This window comes from Bombus flavifrons, chromosome 7, assembly GCF_040668555.2.
Source record: "Bombus flavifrons isolate JBK064 chromosome 7, iyBomFlav1_principal, whole genome shotgun sequence".
NCBI lineage: Eukaryota > Metazoa > Arthropoda > Insecta > Hymenoptera > Apidae > Bombus > Bombus flavifrons.
Genome location: NC_138448.1, coordinates 6663723 through 6687691, shown reverse-complemented (window position 1 = coordinate 6687691; position 23969 = coordinate 6663723). Strand labels below are relative to the sequence as shown.

The 23969-nt window shown below is 41.8% G+C and overlaps 1 protein-coding gene across 2 annotated transcripts in view; it reads right to left on the bottom strand.

The window, feature by feature from the left end:
- Window positions 1-23969, bottom strand: part of ci (transcriptional activator cubitus interruptus) — a 144972-nt gene that overhangs the window by 49298 nt on the left and 71705 nt on the right. The window contains exon 1 of one of the 2 annotated variants that reach the window (XM_069116348.1): window positions 20906-22344. The exons of the other annotated variant lie outside the window; for it this stretch is intronic. The gene's annotated coding sequence lies outside the window, so the exon portion shown is untranslated. Of the gene's footprint in view, window positions 1-20905; window positions 22345-23969 lie in introns of those variants that run through there. 2 annotated transcript variants of the gene reach the window in all.

Sequence of the window (23969 nt, the reverse complement as noted above, 5' to 3'; positions counted from 1 at the left end):
TGTCGGACGAACGTGTCCAAGAAGGTGGAGAATGACGAGCAGCGAGTCGAGCAGGATAAAGTCGGCTGGCAAGAAAAGAAGAAGACGAAGATGAAGAAGAAGACAACGAAGACGGGTAGAAGAAAGAGAAAGAAAGCAGAACAAGGGAAGGTGAGGAAGAAGGACAGCCAGGTTGGATGGAGGCAGGAATGCCAGTGCGTGGGTCTGTTGCCTCTTAGACAACGTTGCCTCGAAGCCGCGTCTCTATCAGCCACCATAAATAATTCTCCAAGCTCGTCTTTTCTTCCTTCCACTAGCGAATGGTATCTTCGTCGTGCTTACACACGGTGTTTTTCGGCCACGCTGTGAACACGGTGGCATCGCTGTGTGTCCGTGGACCGGTTGGACTAGAAGCGTTCGTATAAGCTGGGCCCTTTAAAAGAGATAGCACTCGAGAGATGGGGGGAAAAAAGGAACAGGTGGACGAGGAGCCGGGGACCCTCTTCTCGAAGCGACGTAGCCTGATCGAAGCTGCATCGAATTTGGCTTCGGGTCTTAATTCTTCACGGGACCCGCGCCTCCGCTATTTTCTCTCGCGTCCAACATCGAAGGCAGGAGGTTATTGCATAAGCAAACCGTTTTCTGAAAGCCGAGGTTGCGTCAAGATCTCTTTTTGCCAACCGTTGCCGAATTTTGGGAATCCTTTGGCTCGAACGAAATTTTTGGAATTACAATATGAAAGTTCGAATGCGTCTCACGTGTATATTGAATACCAATAATAATCTTCGATGATTTACTATTTTCAAACTTACATTACAGTATTGTAAATTATTTTCTCCCATGAATTACGATAGCTTGAAAATTAGAACGTTACATTTTCGTATCTACGGGAAATACATACAGTACAGATATATTAAAATATTTTCTGGAAGGAAATTCTAATATCATGTTTTAGTATCTAAAGAGAAAATACTCTACGGGTAAACTAACTCACACCCTTGTATCCAAACTCCCATTACACTCGCAGAATCCTTACAACATCATCATCAGTCACAAGCAACGGTCCAAAAAGATGATCGAAAAAGAAAGGGAAGCGGAGAAAAAGTAGAAAAATCGGGGATCGTTGATGCATACACCGGTGTTACGCACGTACACGCACCGCAAGAAGCGCGTCCCTCGTTAGTGCCACTAATTACGAGCAGCCCTCTCCCCTCGCCAACTTCTCCTTAATGAGCACCGAGCACTCTAGCGATGGTACGCGAGAAAAAAATTGTAATGTCGTTGGGATACCTTGTAGTTCGCGTCGAACTTGTAACTAATTCCGACGAGATCTAGCTAAGTATATACAGTAATATACATATACTTCTGTTCACAAGTATCAAGGACCTTGGCCTTTTTGTACTAATATTATTAATGACTGAACTCATATTATTAGAAGACTGCGGATATTTATGCAAATTCACATTTTTATAAATATAATTGAATGAACAGAACTTAGGCGGAAATTTGCTCTCCTCGTTAACTACTATAACAAGTCCTATAATTTGAATGTTTTATATATTTTTGCATAAAATGTGCATTATATGTATCTTTGCATCCTTAAATTTCCTACAAATGTATCGAAATCCACAATTCAATTATCAGTGAAATTTTACTTATCACGAGCCACGTATTACAAATGCTAATAAAATCTGTTACCGTGACAAGCTTAATGAAGTAAGAAAAGCCTCTGAGCCATAATTGCCGATCGAACACGTGACAGAGATTACGAAATACTTCGGTACGAAAAGATAATCTTCTGTTTGGGTAACTATCGACGTAAATTTCAAGCGTCGTCTGAAATCCGGAAACTTACGACTCGAAGATGCCATCTCCCGTGACTGTAGACATCCCTGAGGATAACAGATCTAACGATATCGTGTATTTTTTCTTTCTCGGTCTTCTGGTTAGATCGATGTTTTCCAAGGCGAGTAACGGTGACTGGTTTTCCCAGTCAGGCACACAGAAGAGATTAGGTACATGGTTCAACTGATAGAATCGCTTGGATCTGAGCGACTCGAGTAATTACGCTAGGTGAGTTATTTCGAAGGTTAAGATTGTCCTTGTCTATGTTTGAAGATATAGAGAGAAGAATTGAAAATGTACAAATTCTTTGTGGACTTTTACGTAAAAATTGGTACAGCTAGTGATATATGATCCTCCGTTTTTCATTAATTTCTTAATTTCACTACACAAATACACGATTAATACTCAACATTCTGAAGAAAGAAATTATCCGTACTTCCACGAGGATATGATACAAATTATAGTAAATTCTAAAGTAAATTTAAAGAAACGCTATTTGTAACGTGTCTATTAAGTAAACTCATAACTATGTGTACTTCTAATTTCTCACAATCGCAGTTCATCACCTGAGCGAGCGTCAAAGGAAAACGAAACACGTTTCACTTGGAACAAAAGCAAGATTCGAAGTAACAAGCAATATCGATTCCAACCGCACGCAGCCTCACCCTCGGCGATTCCCCGTATTCCACAACAACGATAGACAACGGATTCAATTGGGCGCCTTGCCTTCTAGGTGTCTACGTAATTGGCCAACGAAAGTCGTGAAGAAACTGTGGTAACAGTGGGAAAGAACGATTTCACGGTACTTGGCAGACGACTTGTTCTGCCTCATCGGGATCGCGGTGCGTGTCGATTACGACGGGTACACCATTAGAAAGACAGAAAAAAAGAAGAGGGGAAAACGAAGAAGGAGAGTCTGGTGGGCCGATAGAGACGGCCTGCCAATCGTCGTCCTTTCTCCCTCGCGCGAGTAAAGCGTGTTCACGATTCCAGACGAGCTCCTCGCTCTGGAAACCAAGTCAACAAGTCGGAGGTCTTTATTCGAATCAGGAACGCGAATCACGTTCAAGCCGGGGAGGGACACTGTCTCGTAACAAATATGCATCTCCCTCGAAACATGATGAATCGTGCTGCGGGGCTCGAACCAGTTGTGCGTCGCGTGCGAAACGCGACTCTTCGCTGCTTGGAATTGGAGAACTCCGCTAATTAAGAGCGTACTTCTCATTTTTTGCTTCATTGTTTCAATGGAAATAGAGTTTTCAACGTACTCTTGTATCGTCGGGAGAAGCAAGAGAATTGACAAGTAAATTAAGTTAATTAAGATCGAATCGAAAATACACTCAACACGAAACCATTTTTGTTGTGAACTATACTGCTACGTTTTTAATAACGTATAGGTAGTAAGCATCTTACAAAGGCATAATTTGATCATAACTAAAATTATAAAAAACAAATAAACTTCTACTGTACCAAAAGGATTAATGGTTAATATATATATTCGTAACACGAAATATGTGAAACAACTGATCCTACCAAACACGCAATGCCGTTGCTACCATGAAAATATTCGATAAAGCAGAAAGCATTAGACGGAAATATCGAAAAACAATCGAGTATCGGTTTGTGGATATCGATGTATTCCGGGGAAAAGCGAGGACGAACGGATCGAGGTTGGAAACAGAGTCAATCAGCGAGGAGATCTTCATTGAAATCGCGGAGGCGAATCACGTCCGCGCCGAGAAGGGACATCCCCGTAACAAATATGTATCTCCCGCGGACCTCATACCCGGTGTATGCGACAATGCACACAACGACAGGCTGCACGGTTGAAATATACGGCGAGGCACACGCACCGGGTCCTACCTACGGCTACCAATGCCATCCAGAGAGAGAGCTCGTGCATCGTTTTCTCGGGGCCCACAGAGTCCGTCAGTGGGTCTAACTAACCAGCGTACACGTTCTTCTCGGGCCCCGACCTACACGTCGCTTATGCGTATGTGCTTCTAGCGATATGCGCGAGTTACCATCGATTGTTTCATATTTTTCTTACAAAAATTGACAAGCTAGACTCGATATGTATCTTTGATATTTTATGATCGAAAATGATTGAGACTCTGGCGATTGAAATTGGAAATACGATTTGTCACAATCTACTGTTTATGATTGATGTCCTTTTAGAAATGTTTTAAATACCAAATAATTGATTTAGAATTTTTTTAATGATAATTGATAGATTGTTCAAGATTTAAAATGTCTTAATAAACCGACGTACTCCAAACATTCTGAAACTATCGATTTACACGAGATCGTCCCTAGTCCAAAGTAACCGACCAACCACGAAATTTGGAATACAAAATTTCTGGTAATATCCCTGATAATTTAGCCAGGTCTTTAAAAAGTTTTAATAGACCAACCCTCTAATCATACCTAAAACCTTCTCAAACCATTGATTCACACGGCATGGTCCCTAATCCAAAGTAACCAAGTCGGTTCGAAGCCTTTCCTACGAACGTGGAAAGAACTGGACCCTCTAACAAAGAGATGTCTGCCCCGTCGGAGTCCTCGAGCGCGGGTGTGTGCGTTCGTCCTCGTGATTACGTTCGTGTTACTTCGGGCATTCTCGTGTCCGAGTATTCGTCCCGAGGGGCCTTTAAGAGGGATTAAGGGGACGCACACGTGACGTTCACGGGGACCGAAGACGAGCGCGGTCCGATGGGTTTATAGACACGGTAAAAAAGACAACTATCGATGATTATCCTCCTGGCGGACTCTCGCTAATTATCCCGAGGAAAACGATCAAGGCGACAAACGTTTTTAAACACACGAAACGAACCTGCCTGCGATTAGCCGCCAACAACCGATAACCATCCTCTTGTCTCTTCCTCTTTTTGCCTCAATCGATTCATCGACCGGGCAAAACGGTTCCGCCGAATCGCTGAACCATAGGCACCTTCACTTTGCCACCCGTTTGTAACGCCGCCTCGACAATCCATTCTTCTTGCTGTTTTACTTCGATTACGAAGTTTTGGGGCCTTTTTTTAATTCACTCCGGGTCTTGCCTTTTTTATGCAACAGGCGTTTAATGTCGTTACGCTTATATTTGGATGGAATGCTGTTGTATAAATTGTATGGAGATACGATGGGTTTTTTGAAAATTTGTTTAATGGTGGAAAACGCTACGTGTTTGATGTAATAGATGTATCGTGCAGGGCTGTTGTCACATACGAGCCACGATTATATTTGATTCCCGAAAAACTAAATACCAATTACGTATTTTGGTATTAGAAAATTTGTAGAAAATACAAGCGTTGACCATGATTTTCGTGTTCGTATACCATCTTCGATTATCTTCACCATCTTCATATCCACTTCATTCTATCCTAAAAATACGCATCAGAATATATTCACGAAATTTCTAAAATTCCAAAGGTATCTCATAAAGCATCAATAACAGTAAATTCACTGAAGACCTCGAAAGACCTCGTGGCGAGACTAAAAATACGAAGGCAAGAGCCGATACGGAGGCGATTCTCGAGTTAAATAAATCGTTATTAGGGAAAACGCATCTCGAGCGAGGCGGCGACTTATCTCTTAGTTAGACGCAAGCTTTTTCTTTTCCAGGTTGAGGAACCAGCTTCAGGTAAAAGGTGGAGCGAGATAAAGAGACGTCGTCGTGACGAGGTGAGAGAAAGAGAAAATTTTCGGCTGTTACGAGGCGTGGCAGGGGTCTACGAAGTACCGGGGATCCTACTTACTCGGAAGTCGTCCTTAATTCATGCCACGATGCCTTTTTCTGGCCGAAGCCGTTCGCGGAAGGCTCGTCGATTCGGTTAGGTTCGCCCGACTAGGGCTACCGCGTCATCTCTATTATGCCAGCGGGACAAACGATAAAAACCTAAAACCTTGCCTATTTCGTCCCATGGCAAAGAATCTTGTCCATTCTTTGTCGATTGTGTCCGAATTAAATACGTTGAGCGCAATTGCGATAACTGAATTGCTTTTCGATAATTTGTCAGAATCTTTCATGACTAGAACTCAGAACGCTTTGTCGAGCTTTAATACGTACATTTAGAACGTCCATTGATATCTACTATAGATCAAATACTTTTCTGTTATATCATTTGCATCGTACGCGTCTCATCGTAGAATAAATAAAGTGGAATTTGTTAGCCTTTCAACGTTTCGAAGAAAATGAACAATACTAGTTTAGACAAGAATATTGCAAAGAATTGCTCGTTCTGGAAGATTGAACCTACAATGGCTAGAAAAATCATATTTACACATATTATTCTTCAATAAAACATTGTTTTATCTGGTTCTACACTTCATTTCACAGTATCAAATTATTGTAATCATATGAAGGTACGTACTAAATGCTACGAAATTTGTAATAGCCAGACCTGATTAGTTAGTATATAAATGCAACGATAAATGCAGTAGCGTGCAAATATCTCTTGTAGCCACTGTATAAAAGGTATTGTCCCACGTTTCACGTTGCGGATACACACTTTTAATTTGAACACATTACGTAGTCTTTGCACAAACACCAAAGCTATTTCTTTTTGTTTCCTGGTTATTAATTTTATATACCCACACATATCGCGCGGCTTTGTATTTTGCGGACCATTTTGTACAATTTCCATCGAATTCCCACGAGAATCGAGCGTCGTATCGAAATGTACGAGAAGAAGAATCAGGTTACTCTCATCAAACGAGATCCATGGAAAGGCACACGCGCCGATTCTACGGGCTGCCGGTTCGAATCTTATCTCATCGGCTGGAGCCACGAGTTAGCTCTGGAAAGTTCACGTTGTTCACGGTGCTCGATCTCGAATCCCGTCTCTCGAGGGGACAGGGAACGCGAGACGCTCGTCGAGAGTCCGTGGAACCGGTAAGAACATCTCGGGCGTTTCGATCGTAACGCCTCGCGAACGTAACGACTCCGCATTCCGACAAGAAAAATGTCGACCGGGAATATTCCTGCTGCTCTTTCTCTCTTTTCCCCCCGTTGGTTCTCCGCCTCCTCCTCCGACGCCATCGTCTCCGTCGTTCGCGAAAGGAACACGCAACAAGGGAAGAAAGAAGAACAAGAAGCGGCCAAAGGAAAGAGAAATAAGAAGTGTAAAGTGTAGAGGGTTAAAAGAGGAGGAAGCGACGCGTGAGCGCGAAGAAACGCGAAGAACAGAGGGACGGGAAGACCCTCAAGCTGCTTCACACGTGGCGACAGTCGCGACGTATTCACGCGTGCGTACGTATTTATAGCGGCTGGTACATTGTCGGCGGCCTTTAAAAAAAGAACACCGGGCTTGACAGCGGACCTGGGAGGAGGAAACCAGCGGCGGATCTCGCTCGAGCTTGACGATCCGCCAGCTATGCCTCTAAATGTGACGTTTCCCTTTTCTGTGCATATTACGTTATTATACGTTGTCCGGCACAAGTGTTAGAATATATGGACTCTCTTGTAACTGTAATTAGTAGGTCATAGATTCCTCTTTCACAATTTTACAATTTCGTAATCTACATTGCTCTTATACAGTAATTTAGCAAGTAATAATGTTAGTGTGTTGATTAGCTGCGAACTGTAATAGAATCTTTCTTCATAATTTTATAATCTTACATTATACAGGATAATGACTTGTGATTTGTGAAATTTCATTTGTTCTCCCTCGACTGCGTTTATCTTCTCGTTATCTTATTGTATATCTGTGATCTTACATCACGTGTCTTATAATGTAAAATACCGTATAAAGCAAGCTGTGTACGTGTGTACATTGAAGATCTCTTTCTCTTAGAAAAAGCAGAATATAGGAGAGAATGAAGTCCCTAAAGAGAATTTGCGGAAGTTTGAAGTATGCAAATTTAAGAAACTCGAACTGTGTTGTGCGTGTATACAGGTTTGAATGTCGGATGTTTATAGACTCTTGCGGTTCGCCAGAGTCGTTTATTGTCTTTTGCGGTGCGACTGCGGGCCAATGTGATGCAATGTGGGCTTTGATTGGGTGTTTGGAACTGATTGTTCGGGGATAAGAGCCTCCAGTTGTAGGGACGGAGACAGGAAATAATTAACCTCTCTAGAGTACAATACCACGAAGTATTGGCCGAATATAGGAATCGTGTGTTTTATTTTGAAAACTGCAGTGTACGTAGTTCTACTATACCCAACGAAACTTATCCAAAAACCATGTTGATCATCTTCATAAATTGAGAAGTAATACGTAGTATGTCACAACTTTTTAAGAAATTCCATAAAATGTACAATTACCTCTCCCATCTTCTGACTACAAACAACGAAACAATAAGAATAAATAATTTGTTCTTCGAAGCACTTCAATATTTATTCAAGTCCACTAATTTCCAAAAAAAAAAAAAAAAAAAAAAAGAAAAAGACGGAGTTTACTGACTCATCTTCTAAGCACTTCATCAGCAACACATCGTAAGCCCATATCCAGAATGAAACGTCAAAGTAGAGAAAGCCGAGTTGCCCAACCAGTTACAATTATCAAAAATGTCCTCAAAATATGCAGTTACCTATCTCACTTTTCTACGATGAAGATGTTATAGAAGTTAATGATCTATCCTTCTGGAAAGTTTAGTGTCACTCAAACCGAGAAACATTTTAAAAGCAGATTCATTTTCTAAACGCTTCAGACGCAACACTTCGCAACAGCGTGCTCAAAATGAGACATCAAAGTCGGGGAACCGAGTTGCCCAACCAGCTCGAATAATTCCTCCAATAATTCTCTCGGTTTGACAATCGTTTCGTAACGAACAAGTAGCAAGTCCAATCGCCTCCGCGTATCTCCGCCAGTCACCAGGTTTTATCGTCCGATCGTTCTCCATGCGGATCCCATTTTAAGCACGACCGAGATCGTGACGCGTCTCGTCGTCTCGCCCCGGGGTCAGTCAATTAACGATATATCGAGCGACCATAAACAAGCCTCTCCCACTCTTTCGAGACTCTCCGCCACCCCCGAAATACTCACGTCTCCCGTCGGCGCCGACTTTCCTCCCTCTTTTCTTCGCGATAGCCTCTCCCGGTTCGAAACAATAGCCGATTGTTTCGCCTTGTTTTCGCCGCGGCGCCGATTGTTTGGCAAACAAACGGGCCGAGTTCGCGGCTCATTGTTGCCCATCGACCGTGGCACACGCCTGCTTTTTTGCCAACTACCCCTTCTCGTTTAACCTCTTCCCTCTTCCATTTCATCCCCCGTCGAACATTGGCCACCAGTAGCACGCAAAATAATTATATTGTCGCGCAATAAAGTCCACGGGGTACGTCGAGTCGATTTACTTATGGTTCGGTGAATTTCATTGTGGTTAGCAACGCGGTGACAACGCCTCTTTTCTGGACAAGAAGCCGCGGATAGGTTAAAAGGTTAGAGGGTTGGCAATGGGCGATGAAAGAAAGGGTATGACCGACTGGCAATTGAACGCGAGAAGTCGATCGAGACCTATAGGGTATCGCGGTTCTGTCGACGTATTGACGATGATCGTTAACCCCTTACGAGCACTGATTAACGATGGCTTTGTTTCGCAAGGTGGAAGCAACGTTGCAGTTGGCACACGCCCGGTTTCGAGCTTTACGCGGTCGATGGAACCGCATTGAAGGGTGAAACAATGGCGATACTGAGATTAGATCTGACGTTTACACGCGTCGGTGAACCCTTTCTCCCAAGGGGTAGTTCTGCAAAGTCAATGGACCTGGTGTGCTTGACTTTAGCCTGGCTTGCAGTTGCAGAAGTATGAAAGATCCCGCGTTAAATTTCACGAGATGGTTTCTACTGTTACGTTTAAGATTCTCATCGTTTCGTAACTTTTCTCTTCTTAATAATCTTAATCCTTAGCGTGTTTCTATTTTAAATTCGCGATTTAAATGCTAAAATTTGCGATCCTTCGCAATCAATTTACATCGTCGGATTCTGTAATTCGAGTTTTTTAACATTTTCCTTCTTTTTTTTCTTTTTTGATTTGACAATTTTGCGAAATCTGAAGAAATCGATTACAATAGACGTTTGCTTAATCTTTGATGGTTAATCGTCTTAACATACGACGAAACCCTATCACACACCGTTTCATCAGAGAACATAGAGAGCTTCACCTTAAAAAGTCTTTCAGCGGGATGTCAATGAGCGGACAATGATCGAATCGCGTGCGTTTCCGCTTCGCTTGCCTCGAATCCTCGAAAAAGAGACCGCGGTGTATTCTTCTCTCCTTCGTCCTCCTCTTCCAACGAAAGCCGCGTTAACGGCCCCAAACTGGTTGTTCTAAGCGCCAATTGCTTTCTTTCTCGTATCCCTCGCGACCGCAGAAACCGAACGGGGAACAAAGACGATCTGCGGTGGCGCGGCGCTGCGAGGCGGCCGATTTGCATACAACTCTCGCGGAACCGTCGAAACGAACGGCGCACGCGAAATGTCTTTATACCAGGCGCTGACTTTCCACATGATTTGCCTCTTTCACCAAGTCCATTCGAGCCAAGACGCAGGAGACTACTCGCTTTAATGGGGCGAAACAATAAACAAACGATCATAAGCAAAACGTGAAGCTGTTTGAATTTTCGTTCGATCATCTTCCGCTTGGATTCGCGTTTTCTGCTCGATATTTCTAATAAAAAAGTCGCCATTGGTGGCGTGTGGTGTTAATTGTTCCCTGCTGAGACGAGCAATTCGATTTTTTCAATTGGAACAACAGAAGCGGTGTTTGATGATCTTATAGCGTTTCCTTGATTCGTTCGTTGACCAGTTTTTCTGGTATTCAAGGGGTTGAAGTTTGTCGAGTTGGATCGACCCTCGAGGAGGACCACCTTCGTTCGCGAGAATGGCACACGCCGGGATTAATTGTTTGCATTGGTTGGGAATAATCGAAGCGATGGTCGGGAAAATCCAGGGGTTGAAAAGCGGCTCGTGGATAATGTTTACGCTCGAGTTGGTACTTTTTGTGATCAGGAGGCGAAGAAGTCTAAATAATCCGTTGAACTGACGGTTTTAGTGACAGCGGTTTCTATTTTGGTTTGTGGACAGGTAAAGGGGTAAGTTTCGTGAAGGGTTGGTTTCAGCCCGACGATGTTGTAATTTGTTGTATTGAAATGTTAACGACAGCGTTTGGGAAGAATCTTTTTAGTTCCCTCCTTCTTTTTCTTTTCTTTTTCTGATGATGGGAAATAAGAATCGAATTTGTTAATATAGTAACTAAGGAAAAAACGGATCTATAAAGAAATCAACGAACGTTTGTTTGCATAGCGAATACAGAGAATAAGATGTCCATTAAAATACTCCTTTATGCTAATAGAGAAGAAGTAGTTCTTAAATACCTGTTTCTAGAGACTCATTATAAATTCGAAGTATATGCTACTGTTGTTCGTATCACCGAAATTCAGCCATCGAGATCTTAATACGACGACCAATATCGAGTTACGAAACTCAAAAAAAAAAACCTACATTTACCGAAAGATGTTTTAATTCATCCTAAATAATCGCTATATTATATACGTTATTATATATTCGATTACATATTTAAAGATAATCAACACATAGAAAAAGAATTTTTTAAGCTCGCATATTAAATATCAAAGATTTTCAGCTCGTAAAAGAATAACTATGTAAATAATAAAATAGACAAATAAATAAATGGATGGCCAAGTGAATTGATAAATAAATATTTTGCATATCGGGGAAAATCGTTATTCACACAATCGGACTAACGTCGTTCGAACGAAATGTCGAAATGTCTTGAATCGTACGACGTGCTCGCAATTGCCCGCGCTGCTCGAATAATTAAGCCACACGAGATATTCGAGATCTCGACGCAGCCCGAATATTCGAGCTATGCACGGCTCGCTTTCTCCTGTATATACATGAACAACTCTAGCAGTCACACATCATTTCGATTCGAAACCATATTTAAAAGTAATGATACGAAAACCAATGGCACGCCCTGGTCGAAAACGCGATCGATGACGCGATTATGACTATCGTATGTGAAACGTGAAACTGCGACTACGTTCACAAGTTGATTTTGCAACTGTTCGCTCGTTAACACGAATTTTTATCGCTTTCCGCGCTTGGTCCATTTTTTCTTCAAGATAAATGAGATTTTAAGTGTTTGGAAATAAGATGTTTATGCACAGCAAGCGTAATAAATAAACACGATAAAACATTCGATTAATATATCTAATATCTAACCCTTACGCAGGCAACCAACATTTTACGGCTGTACCAGTCCGAAAATAAGTTTGAAACCTCAAACTAGAAATATTTCTACTAAATTTTTATTAGAAAGACAAAAATTGGTCAAATAAAAACAGAAATAGAAGTATCTAGAATATTTGGCAAATATTCTAGACAAATTTCGCCAATGAATAACGAAGATATGAGAAATCTGGCGTACAAAACAATAGGAGAAATCCTGTCATTGAACGGTACTGAGCTTACTTCACTTACGTCACTTGCATTCTCCTAGCATTGCTTCGATCCAAAATTTCCCGACACTCGGCTGACCGATAAATCACTTTCAATTTTTTCATATGTCGCATCTCTCACGCTCGTCGCCAAAAAGGCGCGACGCCGAGAACCGAATACCAAGGTTTCCCCAATTAAACGGGATCTTTTGATGCGACACGAGCACAACTCGTTAATAATCTGTGCGCGGAGGAAAAGCACGGGACGGGATCAAAGCGAATCCCGTGGACGTGTCTGGGAAAATACACGAGGAGGGCGAAGCGCGAGCAATCACGATGATCTCTAGTTTGCCAAAGATAATTGCAGGTTGTCCATCGGCCGCGAGCATGATTCGAAACCGAGCGGAGGTCAGCCTCGCAAACTTGTCCCGTCAGAATTAAGAGATCCGCGTTCATCGCGTAATTTCTTCATCCTGTTCAGCTTCCACGACCTACAGGGCCCTGTGTCTTCTTTCTTTATTTCCACCCTCTTCGTTTCTCTTCTTTTATGTAAGTGTGTGTATGTGTGTGTGTATGTGGTACACAAATTCTGAAAAGTATATCTTGATTCTTGAGTATCTTGATTATGGAAGGTCGAAGGTTTTCTGGTATAACGGAGGGCATGTTGCAATTCGTTTCGAGCACTGGATGGCGAGAAGACGTCGGCGACCCGGATAACTTAATTGGTTTGATCTTTCGCTGGATGGGGTTTGTTGAAGGGAGATCCGGCTTCAGCAGGAGAATGCATTGTTTTGTTTAAAATAGTGATTTAAGACGATAAATACCGATTAAATGGTTTTCTTCTCCTTAAAGTAATAATTTGACTTTACATCGAGAGTGATTTTGTTATGTTGCAAAATTCACTGTGATATTTTATAAATTTTGTGATCGTCGATTGTTCGAAATATTGCGACAGTGATCTATTTATTCGTTCATTGAAAGAAGAATAAATCTTGTAAGGAAGCTTTTTTATACAATAATCTACCAATTAATAATAGATATCGGTCAATTGACCAGTTACAAGTTACAAATTAGCTGAATCAAGTTAAGCCGTTGTAGATCCGTGAAAATATCTACGTTTGTGCTAGCGTTTTTGGTCCTTGAATACGGTCTATTTATACAGCTGACTCATAGTCTTTATAACCATTCAGAATGGAGAAATTTGGGAAAAGTATTTTCTTTTAAGCGTTTCTTTTGGAACGTTAAGTTTAACCAATTCAAATGTCGCTGGACAGTTTACGAATGAATTAAAAATTTCAAGTATCAGATTGAAATCCATGATGGTTTTACTCTTTATTTACGAGCGAATATGTTCGATGAAGAAATAATGTTTTTATTATGGAAAGTTCGGACATTAAAATGTTTAATATATTTCACTGCCTCAGAAATTGAGCTGTGCAGAGAATTATCTGCAAGATAGCCGACAAGCAACCCCAAACGAGAACGACAATCAAACGACGACGGAGCAATAACGAAAAATGACAACCACCCTACGTAAAGACAACAAGGTAAAGCAAAAAAAAAAAAAGAATTGGCAGAACGGCCATTAAAAAATGAAGAACCAGCTCTTCATGTAAATTTATATGTTTTCGGTCGGAAAGATGGTTGAGGTGGGGGCTTGTCAGTCTTGGCGTAATTACCTCTATTAAAAGAAGTATAGGACAAAAACGGGCCGGGACATCGAGCGGCATAAAAGCGCAAATTACCCTTTCGCTGCATTAACGTCGAATTAATGAGTAATTTAGCGTGATCCCTTTCCCTCGTCCTTCTCATTTTCCTTTCTCCTTTCTCTCTTTCACTCGCGTTCCATCGCTCCGGGAATAATCGTCGTTCATAAATCGGAACGATGATGCGGCCAACACACAAGGGCGACAGAGAAAGGCAAAACGAGGGAGGGAAAAAGAGACACGATAGGACAAAGAGAGAAACTCGAGGGCAGTGGTAAGAGCGAGTAGGATGGAGCGCGCAAAAATAAATACAGAAACCGGTGTGCGTGGATGGTGATTCTTAAAGTGCGCAGTTGCAGCTGCCGATGGTCGCGGGATGCGATGCCGCGGAGAGACTTTTGCGATCGCTTTTGCCCATGCAGTCGGAGAGTTTAACAACCAGTAATTGTCCGGCCTGGCCTGTCGGAGCCGTAAAATCCGAGCGAGAGCAAACAACCCGTCGTCTCGCGATCTCTTCCAGGGACGGCTCGCGGCGCTTTGACGCCCGGCGGATTAACTTTTGCCAGCGATCGCCATCCTCGTCACATTCGTGTGGCGTTCTCCCTTCTCTTCTTCCTTGGGATCGTTACGCGTTCACCGAGTAACCGAGGGTGCAAGAAAAAAGGGATCTGGGTTAAAGTATTCTTCGTATCGTGGAATGCGGCTCGCGTTTTGCATTGCCATGTTCGAAAGGTTTCTTCGAAATAGGGAAATAACATAGAGAGCCGATACGGACGATGGTTTTTGTTTGGGGATAATAGTTAGGAGGAAGCGTATACTTTTTAAAGTGACTTTTGTTTCATAGATATGGAATAGGTTTTTGGTTTAATTAGTCTGAATCCTTCATTATATTCTTCGTGTATTCAAGTGTAAGAGATGGTTGGTTTTTGTGAGCGGAATCGTTTATTGGCTCCATTAAGGAATTATTAATTTCTTCCTCTCTAATCACAAAGCGTTAAGAGACTAATAAATGAGAGATAGTAACGGATAAAGCAATCATTTCTAACTTGATATTTCTTATAGGACGTTCTCATTAGAACACTCTAGGCTGCATACCTAATGAACACTTCGTAAATACAAAAACGTGCAGCTCGTAGCCGATCATAAATCTTCCATCAAACATTGCTTAATTACGCCACAGCTCGCCTCGATATTTACCGCTTTCCACGATCAATTACTCATTTCTGATCATCCTCGTCTCGTAATTTCATCGAAGACAACCCGGCCGATTCATTAATTACTGTCCACCGAATTTTTAATCGTTCATCGTCAAACGATGGGTTTCGTGATTTCGATCGTCGAACGCTGGCAGAAGCTCGTACAAGTTGAAAGAAATACATAGATTCGTTGTTCGATTGTTCGTCGGTTCCCAAACAAATCGTTTCGGTCGCGTTATCCCTATCCCTTCATCCTTCGATTATCTCTTTTTCGATGGTCTGATCGTGGCAAAAGTTTAGACACGATCGTGTCTCATATTCGCGAGAGCATGTCCGAACGCATGTTCGTTTCTTCGTTCTCGTTATACCAACGAAGGAATGCACAGGGGCGCGTAGATGAAGTCATCGCGTCGACGGCGCGTAGTTTATGAACTGTTGCTCGGCGTTGAAAGCTCTTGGAACCAAGTCTGGAAGGCTTTGCGCGGCTTATTTTAGAATTCTACGCCGGAATATCACTTCTCTGGTAATTTTGTAGATTTCGAAAGCAAACGAATGCCGAAAGTATGCTTTTTCAGGCGAGAATCGTAAAAGGAAGGGCGCGAAAGGTAATCATAGAGACGTTATCTTCGTTCGAGTTCCTATTTCGATTTGCTTCCGAAGAAATTTACTCACAAAACGCTCGATAGCGTCATTTTTATATTCTCCTGTATTTTCGTCTATTTAGAAGTTCGCTTTGCTTTCTTGCCTGTGTATCTCGTATTTTCCTAACACCTGCTCGAAAAATCGTCTCCTCAAACGTCGATAGTCCATCCAATCTAACTTCGTAAAAGCCAACAACGAACGATGTCAAAAAGCGCATCGTCGATGTCGCTCGTCTATCATATAATTTGACAGAACAAGCACGCTGTTGCTCTGGAATGCACGCGCAATGTGTACTACGGAAGCACTCTCAACCGAAACCTAATCCAACTCGTGTACACGCTTTCCATTCACACGCGTCTTCGTAAGCGCGCAAAGTGGTCCGCAGGGCAGATAATCGTCGCCGTTTAACATAATCCTTAGACACGTCTATTAACGTCCGTACGAGCAGTCCGCTAATTACTGGAGCGTCCGTATTCGAGCAAGTGCGAGCTTCTGCCCGAGTCGCACGCTCGCGTGTATTCGCGTGGCGTGCAAAAGGGGGCGAGGAAAGTCCGCGACGCGGCGATTAACATGTGGTAACAGGTAAACTCGTTCGTACATGCGCTCGGATACGCTCGAAAGATCGATCACGTCTCGCCAACTCGTTTCTTTTCTCGCCCAGTTTCTTCCCCTTCTTTCTTCCTCTTCTTTTTTTTCTCTCTCTCTCTTTTAAATTTCTTTTTTTTTTCATCGTGTGTTTTATATTTGGTTTTGCGTTACTTTTTCATCTTGTTCTCCCTTGTCGTTGGTGGCGAACAGCAAACGTGGCGAGGCTACAAACCGGAATGATATCGAGGGACGGGGAAATTAATGAGTTTTTATTGGGAGCCCGACCATTCTTCGTCATGCACCGTATTATGGATGCAAATAGGATGTAATTTCATTAAAGGGACGTTACTTCGAATTACTTACGACCGCGCGTCGATCGCCCTCTCCCTCCTCCCCTCTCTTCATCCTACCCCTTTCTTGTTATGCCCGCCGCGGCATTGCACCGCTCGTAATACAGTTATTTGCGATTTTAGCGGCCACCACGATGAGAATTATAATGTCCCCGAAAGATTGATACGGTCTACTCCCGGCTTCTGGTTATGCTGGTAGCGTGCTCTTGACAGGATCGTTGAATCATCGATTTTTATATGTATATCACGATGAAAGATCTCGCCTGGTGTTTTTTTTTTATCAATCTGTGCGAGTATATAAGCTTTGCATTTTGTAAGAATGATTTTAATCGATCCGGTGATCTAGCACTTTGTAGTGGAGTGATCGTTTTTTTTTGGACGTTAACGAGATTGTTGTTTCTATGAACATTAGTCGATCGATTTTATTATTTTTTGAGGAAGCCTGTTTCTTCATCCATGGAAAAATGGAATATATTTTATCCTGGATAAAATGGAATCCTCTATTTATTTTAACTCGCTGATTATCAACGATATTAACCCTTCCCGACCGTCGAATTTTCATTTCTATTAGATTCCCAATAATGTCAATTAAAATTGATTTAAATCAATTTCAAATTTATCCCCTCGAAACACTTTCCTGTTTTTCTTTTCTTTTTCAAGAATTTTTTTATTTCCTCCAGTTTCCACATCTAAGAAACAAACTATATGCGAAAGAACATTTCTTTCGCTAAAAAGACAGAATTTAGGTTGGGAAGTGTGAAAATCAGTGAACTGCTGGATTCAACGTGCAAAATTCAATATCATCAAAGCGTGATGAAACTCAAACAGTGTGACAATTGCAATCATCATAATTTACACGGTTCTACTCTACTCTACTCTTTCTATTTTTATCGTAAGCATAAGATGCGGAGATCTAGGGAAAGTTTCAGTGGAGAATGAAACGTGGGAGGAAAGCTCCTCGCGATGTTTGCTCGGGCGCTACAACGTGCGTGCCGCGCTATGCGTCATTATCGGACAACGAACGCAATGAAATGAGAGAACTGGTTCTCCCGTGTTATGTCCATCCGTCTGTACGATTGCCCGCCGGCACCGGCGCGGCGGTTCCTATTCGTTGCGGAACCGCGCCATTTTCTTCCCTGCTCACTCGTCTTTTGTCACCTTCACGCGTTGCTTTAATCCTTTTGTCACGGATTCAATATTTTTACCTTTCAACTACCTTCTCCAAATAATTAATTTCAACGTCAAACAAAGAATTTCTGCTTTAAAACAAATTTCTACGTATCATTGATGATTTATATTGGACATTTATTTGTTAATAATTCTTTGACATTTCTTTGCGACGGAAGCGCTATGTAATTGTTGATTTACTTTTCGGCAATTAATCTTTGACTTGCAATGCTTATTAGAGAAGTATTTAAACAATATTTTGAATATAAATAGTAACGGGATATCAATTGAATAGAAAAGGTTTAAGTTTGATTTGTAGAATTTATAGTTATGTAATGTTACTGATGGAAATGAATGTAAATGGAAATGAATATTAATCTAACACTGTGTTGGAAATCTTGATGATCGTTAATGGTAAACTTATGGTTGTTCACCGATAACTTCTATTAATAATTCTTTCTGAGAATTGAGAGAAGAACTACGCTTAAATTACGTTTTATATATCCGCATGATATAAGCTGACTCGAAGATCTAATCGAGAGGAAGAGGAGAATTTTGGCTCGAAATTTCCACGATTATCCTCACCACGAAAAACATCTTCATCGAGCAACGACTAAAGGGGTAATTTAATAAAGAGATAAGAAAGTTTAAATTCGATAATGCAGGAAGCGTGTCTTTCGATAAAACAAAGATCCAGTGACCAGTGTACACGTAGAGGAATTTTTGCTTGCAGTTTATTGCCAGCGAGGTCGGCACGCTGAATTTCTCGAATATTACATTATATCTCGTAGGATGCGTTCAAAACCTGTTATCTTGTCCGATAATTGCGGCAAATGTTTATGACGTTGCTTGGATAAATCCTTATCCCCTCGAGTTTCTACCGTGAAAACAATGTGAACAAAGTCAACACGTGCAATTAAGAAATGAGGCAAGCTTTATCGAACGAGATTATAATTGTAACGAATAACACTGGCGTACGTTATCAATTATAACGATCGTAGAATGTTGTGAAAGTCGACGCGAGTAATTTCCGCCTCCTTAAATGGTCTTATCAACGAGATAACTGGTTCGATCGCAATATTCGAGTGGTGTATCGAACAAAACTCTTTCGACGAGCGCCTCTTTTTAATTCGAAATTGCGTTCCTCGAACACAGTACCGCCGCAATTATCGCATTATGCGTTATGAATGGTACTCTTAGATTGCTTAGAAGTTATTTTAATTCCAAATACGGAGATTGGAGTTCAAAAATTCTACTGTTCAGCTTCCGGAATTCCTATTACTTTTCTTTTTATCAGTAAGAAAGAAAATTATATATCCACTGTTAAAACAAAGTACCAAACGTATCTCGGACAATTAATTTCTTCCTCGTTCAAAAATTCCTACTATCCTAATTCTCGATTTCGAATGTCATCCATTTACGTTAAAAAGTAAGAATTGTTACCCAAACGTCGTAATGTTATACTTTGATTTGGTTAATTTCTTCTTCGTTTAAAGGTCTCCATTTTCCCAACTCTCGATTCCAAATATACACCTTCTATTCTCCCAGAGAACGTAACCTACGTCCAAACATTCTAATATTATATCTTTTGAAAAAAGCCAACAACAGAAATGCAAATCGCCATAATTAATTTCCTCTTCGTTCAATAAACCCCATTGCCTCGACTGCCGACTCTAAACATCCTGTTCCAGCAGAAAACGAAAACAACTGCCTAACTCGCATCTTTCAAAACCCATATGACTCTTTCCAAGATTCCACGAATCCTCCGAAGCATCCGTCACGGCGTCGTCCTATTAGTACTTGGAAAGGAAAACCGACGACGCTGTTCATTCTCCTTCGTTATTGCCTTTTATGGAAATGCAGATCACTCGGAATAATTTCCTCCACGTCACGTTACGCGTTCTCTCGTCGGTTTTGAAAAGCTGCAAACGACTATGTACATCGTTTTTCCCTTCGTGAACGTCTCTCGCCCTCGTCGCCCATTCTTCCTGCGGCCGGTCATCTCCATGACAATAATAGAGATATTTCTCTCTCTCTGTGGCGCTGGTCGGCTTCGAATTCGAGAAAGCAACGCGTTGTGTCCCTTTTCGGAACGAAACTCTGGGTCCGAATGGCGAGAGAGCAACGGCGAGAATAGGAATTAGGAATTAGGCGTCTCGTGGCTGTCGAAACGGACCTGGTCCCTCTTCTGGTGAAACTCCGCCGGTGGAAAGAATAAGAAAAAACGCTGAATAGGGCTCTGTGGTCGGTGCGCATACCTGGACCCTCGACGACCACGAACGAAATGCTCTTCCTCCTGTATCCAACAACACGAATATCCGGGAAATTCCGGCGAGAAAACACGAGCAGGATGAGCTTCGTCGCGCAACCTTGCGTCAGAGAATGGTTAGGATATATGATTCGGTTTTCCTTCCAAGCGCGTCCCGTGTAGATTTAGTAAATTTGAGGATTGGCTAGACTTTTGTCGATTGAATTACGCTTGAAGATCGTTTGATCTCGATGGTGAAGAAAAATGATGTTTTTTGTTTATTGTTGACAGTCTCTGGTGTTTTAAATTTAGAAATTCTCAGGCGCAACTTTAGTTCGAGTTAAGGAAATGTGTAGAATAAGAGGAACGATTCTTCAAACAACAAGCAATAAGCGTTCGTTTACGTGTATAAATGTGAAGTCATACAATAGCCTATTCTGTTACACACGCGTATTAACTTCGGAGTAAATTTATGAATACCAAGCGTGTCATTAGAGTCGATTTTCATCTTTTAAGATTGATATTACCAGAAAAAGTTTGGACAGTATCGTTTGGAGATTTCACGATAATAAAACAGAGTTCTAGAAGTTTGTAACACTGCAAATAACGATTCGAAATATATGTAACTTTCATACGTAAAAGCTACATCGGACGCTTCTATCAATTTCAGCCTCCTTCAAAACCAGCATCTACTGTAGTAAGAAATCACATCGCTCTTTTTGATATCTATATCACGTAACCTACGATAACGAATCTAGCAATTTCAAGAAGAGAGGATGATAACTCACCCTGTTTCCCCCAATGGGCGATCTTCACATCTTCAACTCCATCAATGGTATAGGAACGAAAACGAACGTTAAAGAACCAGAAGCTGTTTTCCTTCACTATCGGTAATCGGTCCCAATCAGGGAAGTCTATCGAATCGAGAAATCGAGGGTCGATCTACGAATCACGTGGCGCAGCATCGGACATCTTCATCTGGAACGTGTCCGTGCGCAATTCTCCGACTCTCCTCTGGAGATCGCGTCCCTCCTCCCTCGACTCCACTCACGTCTTATATCCTCGCCTTTTCTACGTCTCTTCTCCTCTTTCTCTTTCTGTTCGCACAACTCACGTCCGGGCAATCAGGTATGATTGGCTCGATCCACGCTTTCGCACTAACCACTTTATCAAAGCGTCCGTTCTAAATAAACCTGCATTTGATTACAGCCCGTGCCACCTTGTCGTTATCGTCCCTTATACCATCTCCTTCCTTCGCACCTTCCGATCGAATCGTTTCACTTCACCGCCGAAGAATTATCTCGTCGTTTATCCAGCTGCAACCGATCATCGGCCGATCGTCTCACGGAGAAATAAACCGGTCGTCCCACACCACAACAATTTCTTTGGATCCTGTGATTTACCGAATCGCCAATTACGAATTACCTCGTGAAACCATTTTCACGGGAACAACCCAGTTCAAATGATAATCCAAAGTGAATATACACGAGTATAATTCGAGTAATCCAAAGAATCTGTAAACGGAATTTAAAAGGATCGTTTGAACCGTAGGTTTACACGAGAATCTTCGAGGAACGACGAGGAGTTCCTACGTTCCACGAGCCGTCACCGACTATTAACAATCTGAACGATCACGTCAGCCAATCCTCGACTTGACAGGTCCGCGAGTCTGACAGACGCCCTCGGTTCCCCTGCACCACACGATTCCTCCCACGGAACGAGCTTTCTACCTCCGACACTTTCCAACTTCACCAATCAGCTCCTTGGAAATCGATCCCTCCGAATCTCTCTTCTTCTATTACTTATATATTATTACATATATATCTTCTTAACCGCACTTATCCTCGAACTATCCTTCCTATCGTAAATCTTCCTCGCACAACCTCCATGTAATCTTCGCACACGCTTGACGTCAATGTCAAACTACGTCAAACCACGTCAAACGACATCAAATATGGTCAAACAACGTCAAACTGTGTCGGACGTGATTAAACTCGCGGCACACGTTACATTTCTCATAGAAGCTCCTATTTTCCTGGTACTTTTTCGACGTCTAGAGGATCGATTAGATGGAGCAGAAGCAAAACCTGGCGATCCAGTGTCTCGTCGACGATCGAATGGTTGCGTGGAACCGGTAGGACTCTGCTTATTCCTTGGCGGTCGTCTGGCTCTAGCGGTGCCGTTGGACGAGAAGAGCACACGACACGACGCTTGGATCGAAATAGTGTTCGTAGTGTTGGCTTGAAGCGCGTCGGAACACAACTGAAGCGGTAGGACCACCCAGTCGGTCGAGGGCCCCTGCCCCGTCCGGATACAGTTCCCTCAGTATACCGTGCAAGCTCTCCCACTACCGCCTTCTGCCTCCTCTCCGCCACGCTATACTCCCTGATTGAGCTGGACTCTAGCAGGTGCCTCAATGTCTTACTCCGGGGATGGAAGATTGCTTTGGCAAGGGAGAAAGAAAAGAAGAAAGGGAAAGGAATCGAGAGGATAGGAAGGAAGCAAGAAAGAAAGAAAGGAAGGAAAGAAGGAAGGAAGGAAGAAAGGAAGGAAGGAAGGAAGGAAGGAAGGAAGGAAGGTTGGTAGACTACCTCCAAGGATCGTGTCTGATGCCTGATTGGAGAGGGTGGCAGGCAAGGTAGACGCCAGTGATGGAGAAACTCGGTATTTATTAGAGGGTTCCTGCCTGCGTCCTCATTTATCCCGTGCATACGGAGATGAACCAAGAGGAGCGTGGCTTGTTCTTGAACTTGATGAAAGTCGAATTGCCGATCCTTCAGTGGAGAATTTGGAGATTATGTGATCGTGGGTGATTTTCAGATTTGGAGGTTATTTTGACTCTTCTGCTGATAAATTGGAATGTTGTGTTCGACGATACCAGGTTTTTAAATTGAGGATTTATATGATGGAAATTAGTTGTGATCGTGAGATATAATACAATAACAAAACAATAATTAATAATAATACTATTTCTGTCAGGAATTTGCCCGATTCATCTTCGAATTTATACGCGTTTAATTTCATCTCTAGCGATCTTCGTAAGAAAAAAAGAATATTTTGTAAAGAATTTAGCTTTCTAACTTTACCTTTAATACGATTCTATTGTTTCGTGGTTTGATGTATTCATTTTCTTTACTGATTTATGGAAAAATATTTTTTTCAATCTACTCTTTCAAATCTATTGCTTTGTTTTTTAAGTGGCCAAAAGTTTAACAAGTTCCATAGCATATTGCGTTACGTGCAATCGATATTCGTAAAACACGTGCAACAATTTTCTTCCCTATAACCCTATTTCCTTGACGTCGTAATTCTATGATGTACCGTGTTCCGTTTCGTGATCCCAGTAATTTGATCTTTAATTTTTCAAATATTAAAAATATATGTATAGCCAGGTTCGACACGAAAACTTCTCCTATCTATTCCACGTTCCCATATGAAACAACGTCATGTAGGAGAAAAGAATAGCTGATTTTCAGTCTACTGGTTAGGAAATTAATACAGGTAAAATAGAACAAAATTATACAATAGAAATGTACAAAAGTAAAACTAGGATTTGTTGCTTTGTCAGAAATGAATACGCTCTTTAATTATACGTAAACACGTATGCACTCTAAATTCTTGAGGATACTCTGCTCTTCGATTGACGTTTGTATATTTTACGAGAATCTTATCTCGGGTTTTAATTTGCAACAAACTAATTAAAATTTCTGCTTGGATATATCTGCGCATTTCTTATCTTCTATAGAAGCTACGTATACACTAGACCTGTATGCAATAACTCATAAAATCTACTCCAATCTAAATGACAAAAATTCCACGTTCATTCCTTAGCAACCACACGACATCAAACTA